Source organism: Diospyros lotus, chromosome 15 (assembly GCF_014633365.1).
Source record: "Diospyros lotus cultivar Yz01 chromosome 15, ASM1463336v1, whole genome shotgun sequence".
In the NCBI taxonomy this organism is placed as follows: domain Eukaryota; kingdom Viridiplantae; phylum Streptophyta; class Magnoliopsida; order Ericales; family Ebenaceae; genus Diospyros; species Diospyros lotus.
The window spans coordinates 13,531,092-13,538,854 of NC_068352.1; positions in this window are offsets into that span (position 1 = coordinate 13,531,092).

Here is a 7,763-nt window from a genome sequence, read left to right on the forward strand (position 1 = left end):
GTCGCACTAACTAAATTAAAGTGTATTTCGGGTTGTGTTGACTTTTTTTCAATCAATTACGACGACTCGGTTTTTTTGCGTTAATTTTCGGTGCACGAAAAGTTGTTTCCGATCAGATTTTTTTCGATGTCATAATAATCGTTTTGAAATTCTAGTTCATGTCATATAATTTTTTTTAGAAATCTGGGGTACGGAGCATTCCCTGCAATCGATTCGGTTTTGGATAACTGTACCGAAAATCACGTTTAAGCCCTAAATCCTCTGAAGATTTCACTTTGACTCCAAAATAAAAATACACTTAAAATGATATGAAAAGAAAAAGTTTGTCGCACTAACTAAATTAAAGTGTATTTCGGGTTGTGTTGACTTTTTTTCAATCAATTACGACGACTCGGTTTTTTTGCGTTAATTTTCGGTGCACGAAAAGTTGTTTCCGATCAGATTTTTTTCGATGTCATAATAATCGTTTTGAAATTCTAGTTCATGTCATATAATTTTTTTTAGAAATCTGGGGTACGGAGCATTCCCTGCAATCGATTCGGTTTTGGATAACTGTACCGAAAATCACGTTTAAGCCCTAAATCCTCTGAAGATTTCACTTTGACTCCAAAATAAAAATACACTTAAAATGATATGAAAAGAAAAAGTTTGTCGCACTAACTAAATTAAAGTGTATTTCGGGTTGTGTTGACTTTTTTTCAATCAATTACGACGACTCGGTTTTTTTGCGTTAATTTTCGGTGCACGAAAAGTTGTTTCCGATCAGATTTTTTTCGATGTCATAATAATCGTTTTGAAATTCTAGTTCATGTCATATATTTTTTTTTAGAAATCTGGGGTACGGAGCATTCCCTGCAATCGATTCGGTTTTGGATAACTGTACCGAAAATCACGTTTAAGCCCTAAATCCTCTGAAGATTTCACTTTGACTCCAAAATAAAAATACACTTAAAATGATATGAAAAGAAAAAGTTTGTCGCACTAACTAAATTAAAGTGTATTTCGGGTTGTGTTGACTTTTTTTCAATCAATTACGACGACTCGGTTTTTTTGCGTTAATTTTCGGTGCACGAAAAGTTGTTTCCGATCAGATTTTTTTCGATGTCATAATAATCGTTTTGAAATTCTAGTTCATGTCATATATTTTTTTTTAGAAATCTGGGGTACGGAGCATTCCCTGCAATCGATTCGGTTTTGGATAACTGTACCGAAAATCACGTTTAAGCCCTAAATCCTCTGAAGATTTCACTTTGACTCCAAAATAAAAATACACTTAAAATGATATGAAAAGAAAAAGTTTGTCGCACTAACTAAATTAAAGTGTATTTCGGGTTGTGTTGACTTTTTTTCAATCAATTACGACGACTCGGTTTTTTTGCGTTAATTTTCGGTGCACGAAAAGTTGTTTCCGATCAGATTTTTTTCGATGTCATAATAATCGTTTTGAAATTCTAGTTCATGTCATATATTTTTTTTTAGAAATCTGGGGTACGGAGCATTCCCTGCAATCGATTCGGTTTTGGATAACTGTACCGAAAATCACGTTTAAGCCCTAAATCCTCTGAAGATTTCACTTTGACTCCAAAATAAAAATACACTTAAAATGATATGAAAAGAAAAAGTTTGTCGCACTAACTAAATTAAAGTGTATTTCGGGTTGTGTTGACTTTTTTTCAATCAATTACGACGACTCGGTTTTTTTGCGTTAATTTTCGGTGCACGAAAAGTTGTTTCCGATCAGATTTTTTTCGATGTCATAATAATCGTTTTGAAATTCTAGTTCATGTCATATATTTTTTTTTAGAAATCTGGGGTACGGAGCATTCCCTGCAATCGATTCGGTTTTGGATAACTGTACCGAAAATCACGTTTAAGCCCTAAATCCTCTGAAGATTTCACTTTGACTCCAAAATAAAAATACACTTAAAATGATATGAAAAGAAAAAGTTTGTCGCACTAACTAAATTAAAGTGTATTTCGGGTTGTGTTGACTTTTTTTCAATCAATTACGACGACTCGGTTTTTTTGCGTTAATTTTCGGTGCACGAAAAGTTGTTTCCGATCAGATTTTTTTCGATGTCATAATAATCGTTTTGAAATTCTAGTTCATGTCATATATTTTTTTTTAGAAATCTGGGGTACGGAGCATTCCCTGCAATCGATTCGGTTTTGGATAACTGTACCGAAAATCACGTTTAAGCCCTAAATCCTCTGAAGATTTCACTTTGACTCCAAAATAAAAATACACTTAAAATGATATGAAAAGAAAAAGTTTGTCGCACTAACTAAATTAAAGTGTATTTCGGGTTGTGTTGACTTTTTTTCAATCAATTACGACGACTCGGTTTTTTTGCGTTAATTTTCGGTGCACGAAAAGTTGTTTCCGATCAGATTTTTTTCGATGTCATAATAATCGTTTTGAAATTCTAGTTCATGTCATATATTTTTTTTTAGAAATCTGGGGTACGGAGCATTCCCTGCAATCGATTCGGTTTTGGATAACTGTACCGAAAATCACGTTTAAGCCCTAAATCCTCTGAAGATTTCACTTTGACTCCAAAATAAAAATACACTTAAAATGATATGAAAAGAAAAAGTTTGTCGCACTAACTAAATTAAAGTGTATTTCGGGTTGTGTTGACTTTTTTTCAATCAATTACGACGACTCGGTTTTTTTGCGTTAATTTTCGGTGCACGAAAAGTTGTTTCCGATCAGATTTTTTTCGATGTCATAATAATCGTTTTGAAATTCTAGTTCATGTCATATATTTTTTTTTAGAAATCTGGGGTACGGAGCATTCCCTGCAATCGATTCGGTTTTGGATAACTGTACCGAAAATCACGTTTAAGCCCTAAATCCTCTGAAGATTTCACTTTGACTCCAAAATAAAAATACACTTAAAATGATATGAAAAGAAAAAGTTTGTCGCACTAACTAAATTAAAGTGTATTTCGGGTTGTGTTGACTTTTTTTCAATCAATTACGACGACTCGGTTTTTTTGCGTTAATTTTCGGTGCACGAAAAGTTGTTTCCGATCAGATTTTTTTCGATGTCATAATAATCGTTTTGAAATTCTAGTTCATGTCATATATTTTTTTTTAGAAATCTGGGGTACGGAGCATTCCCTGCAATCGATTCGGTTTTGGATAACTGTACCGAAAATCACGTTTAAGCCCTAAATCCTCTGAAGATTTCACTTTGACTCCAAAATAAAAATACACTTAAAATGATATGAAAAGAAAAAGTTTGTCGCACTAACTAAATTAAAGTGTATTTCGGGTTGTGTTGACTTTTTTTCAATCAATTACGACGACTCGGTTTTTTTGCGTTAATTTTCGGTGCACGAAAAGTTGTTTCCGATCAGATTTTTTTCGATGTCATAATAATCGTTTTGAAATTCTAGTTCATGTCATATAATTTTTTTTAGAAATCTGGGGTACGGAGCATTCCCTGCAATCGATTCGGTTTTGGATAACTGTACCGAAAATCACGTTTAAGCCCTAAATCCTCTGAAGATTTCACTTTGACTCCAAAATAAAAATACACTTAAAATGATATGAAAAGAAAAAGTTTGTCGCACTAACTAAATTAAAGTGTATTTCGGGTTGTGTTGACTTTTTTTCAATCAATTACGACGACTCGGTTTTTTTGCGTTAATTTTCGGTGCACGAAAAGTTGTTTCCGATCAGATTTTTTTCGATGTCATAATAATCGTTTTGAAATTCTAGTTCATGTCATATATTTTTTTTTAGAAATCTGGGGTACGGAGCATTCCCTGCAATCGATTCGGTTTTGGATAACTGTACCGAAAATCACGTTTAAGCCCTAAATCCTCTGAAGATTTCACTTTGACTCCAAAATAAAAATACACTTAAAATGATATGAAAAGAAAAAGTTTGTCGCACTAACTAAATTAAAGTGTATTTCGGGTTGTGTTGACTTTTTTTCAATCAATTACGACGACTCGGTTTTTTTGCGTTAATTTTCGGTGCACGAAAAGTTGTTTCCGATCAGATTTTTTTCGATGTCATAATAATCGTTTTGAAATTCTAGTTCATGTCATATATTTTTTTTTAGAAATCTGGGGTACGGAGCATTCCCTGCAATCGATTCGGTTTTGGATAACTGTACCGAAAATCACGTTTAAGCCCTAAATCCTCTGAAGATTTCACTTTGACTCCAAAATAAAAATACACTTAAAATGATATGAAAAGAAAAAGTTTGTCGCACTAACTAAATTAAAGTGTATTTCGGGTTGTGTTGACTTTTTTTCAATCAATTACGACGACTCGGTTTTTTTGCGTTAATTTTCGGTGCACGAAAAGTTGTTTCCGATCAGATTTTTTTCGATGTCATAATAATCGTTTTGAAATTCTAGTTCATGTCATATATTTTTTTTTAGAAATCTGGGGTACGGAGCATTCCCTGCAATCGATTCGGTTTTGGATAACTGTACCGAAAATCACGTTTAAGCCCTAAATCCTCTGAAGATTTCACTTTGACTCCAAAATAAAAATACACTTAAAATGATATGAAAAGAAAAAGTTTGTCGCACTAACTAAATTAAAGTGTATTTCGGGTTGTGTTGACTTTTTTTCAATCAATTACGACGACTCGGTTTTTTTGCGTTAATTTTCGGTGCACGAAAAGTTGTTTCCGATCAGATTTTTTTCGATGTCATAATAATCGTTTTGAAATTCTAGTTCATGTCATATAATTTTTTTTAGAAATCTGGGGTACGGAGCATTCCCTGCAATCGATTCGGTTTTGGATAACTGTACCGAAAATCACGTTTAAGCCCTAAATCCTCTGAAGATTTCACTTTGACTCCAAAATAAAAATACACTTAAAATGATATGAAAAGAAAAAGTTTGTCGCACTAACTAAATTAAAGTGTATTTCGGGTTGTGTTGACTTTTTTTCAATCAATTACGACGACTCGGTTTTTTTGCGTTAATTTTCGGTGCACGAAAAGTTGTTTCCGATCAGATTTTTTTCGATGTCATAATAATCGTTTTGAAATTCTAGTTCATGTCATATATTTTTTTTTAGAAATCTGGGGTACGGAGCATTCCCTGCAATCGATTCGGTTTTGGATAACTGTACCGAAAATCACGTTTAAGCCCTAAATCCTCTGAAGATTTCACTTTGACTCCAAAATAAAAATACACTTAAAATGATATGAAAAGAAAAAGTTTGTCGCACTAACTAAATTAAAGTGTATTTCGGGTTGTGTTGACTTTTTTTCAATCAATTACGACGACTCGGTTTTTTTGCGTTAATTTTCGGTGCACGAAAAGTTGTTTCCGATCAGATTTTTTTCGATGTCATAATAATCGTTTTGAAATTCTAGTTCATGTCATATATTTTTTTTTAGAAATCTGGGGTACGGAGCATTCCCTGCAATCGATTCGGTTTTGGATAACTGTACCGAAAATCACGTTTAAGCCCTAAATCCTCTGAAGATTTCACTTTGACTCCAAAATAAAAATACACTTAAAATGATATGAAAAGAAAAAGTTTGTCGCACTAACTAAATTAAAGTGTATTTCGGGTTGTGTTGACTTTTTTTCAATCAATTACGACGACTCGGTTTTTTTGCGTTAATTTTCGGTGCACGAAAAGTTGTTTCCGATCAGATTTTTTTCGATGTCATAATAATCGTTTTGAAATTCTAGTTCATGTCATATAATTTTTTTTAGAAATCTGGGGTACGGAGCATTCCCTGCAATCGATTCGGTTTTGGATAACTGTACCGAAAATCACGTTTAAGCCCTAAATCCTCTGAAGATTTCACTTTGACTCCAAAATAAAAATACACTTAAAATGATATGAAAAGAAAAAGTTTGTCGCACTAACTAAATTAAAGTGTATTTCGGGTTGTGTTGACTTTTTTTCAATCAATTACGACGACTCGGTTTTTTTGCGTTAATTTTCGGTGCACGAAAAGTTGTTTCCGATCAGATTTTTTTCGATGTCATAATAATCGTTTTGAAATTCTAGTTCATGTCATATATTTTTTTTTAGAAATCTGGGGTACGGAGCATTCCCTGCAATCGATTCGGTTTTGGATAACTGTACCGAAAATCACGTTTAAGCCCTAAATCCTCTGAAGATTTCACTTTGACTCCAAAATAAAAATACACTTAAAATGATATGAAAAGAAAAAGTTTGTCGCACTAACTAAATTAAAGTGTATTTCGGGTTGTGTTGACTTTTTTTCAATCAATTACGACGACTCGGTTTTTTTGCGTTAATTTTCGGTGCACGAAAAGTTGTTTCCGATCAGATTTTTTTCGATGTCATAATAATCGTTTTGAAATTCTAGTTCATGTCATATATTTTTTTTTAGAAATCTGGGGTACGGAGCATTCCCTGCAATCGATTCGGTTTTGGATAACTGTACCGAAAATCACGTTTAAGCCCTAAATCCTCTGAAGATTTCACTTTGACTCCAAAATAAAAATACACTTAAAATGATATGAAAAGAAAAAGTTTGTCGCACTAACTAAATTAAAGTGTATTTCGGGTTGTGTTGACTTTTTTTCAATCAATTACGACGACTCGGTTTTTTTGCGTTAATTTTCGGTGCACGAAAAGTTGTTTCCGATCAGATTTTTTTCGATGTCATAATAATCGTTTTGAAATTCTAGTTCATGTCATATAATTTTTTTTAGAAATCTGGGGTACGGAGCATTCCCTGCAATCGATTCGGTTTTGGATAACTGTACCGAAAATCACGTTTAAGCCCTAAATCCTCTGAAGATTTCACTTTGACTCCAAAATAAAAATACACTTAAAATGATATGAAAAGAAAAAGTTTGTCGCACTAACTAAATTAAAGTGTATTTCGGGTTGTGTTGACTTTTTTTCAATCAATTACGACGACTCGGTTTTTTTGCGTTAATTTTCGGTGCACGAAAAGTTGTTTCCGATCAGATTTTTTTCGATGTCATAATAATCGTTTTGAAATTCTAGTTCATGTCATATATTTTTTTTTAGAAATCTGGGGTACGGAGCATTCCCTGCAATCGATTCGGTTTTGGATAACTGTACCGAAAATCACGTTTAAGCCCTAAATCCTCTGAAGATTTCACTTTGACTCCAAAATAAAAATACACTTAAAATGATATGAAAAGAAAAAGTTTGTCGCACTAACTAAATTAAAGTGTATTTCGGGTTGTGTTGACTTTTTTTCAATCAATTACGACGACTCGGTTTTTTTGCGTTAATTTTCGGTGCACGAAAAGTTGTTTCCGATCAGATTTTTTTCGATGTCATAATAATCGTTTTGAAATTCTAGTTCATGTCATATATTTTTTTTTAGAAATCTGGGGTACGGAGCATTCCCTGCAATCGATTCGGTTTTGGATAACTGTACCGAAAATCACGTTTAAGCCCTAAATCCTCTGAAGATTTCACTTTGACTCCAAAATAAAAATACACTTAAAATGATATGAAAAGAAAAAGTTTGTCGCACTAACTAAATTAAAGTGTATTTCGGGTTGTGTTGACTTTTTTTCAATCAATTACGACGACTCGGTTTTTTTGCGTTAATTTTCGGTGCACGAAAAGTTGTTTCCGATCAGATTTTTTTCGATGTCATAATAATCGTTTTGAAATTCTAGTTCATGTCATATAATTTTTTTTAGAAATCTGGGGTACGGAGCATTCCCTGCAATCGATTCGGTTTTGGATAACTGTACCGAAAATCACGTTTAAGCCCTAAATCCTCTGAAGATTTCACTTTGACTCCAAAAT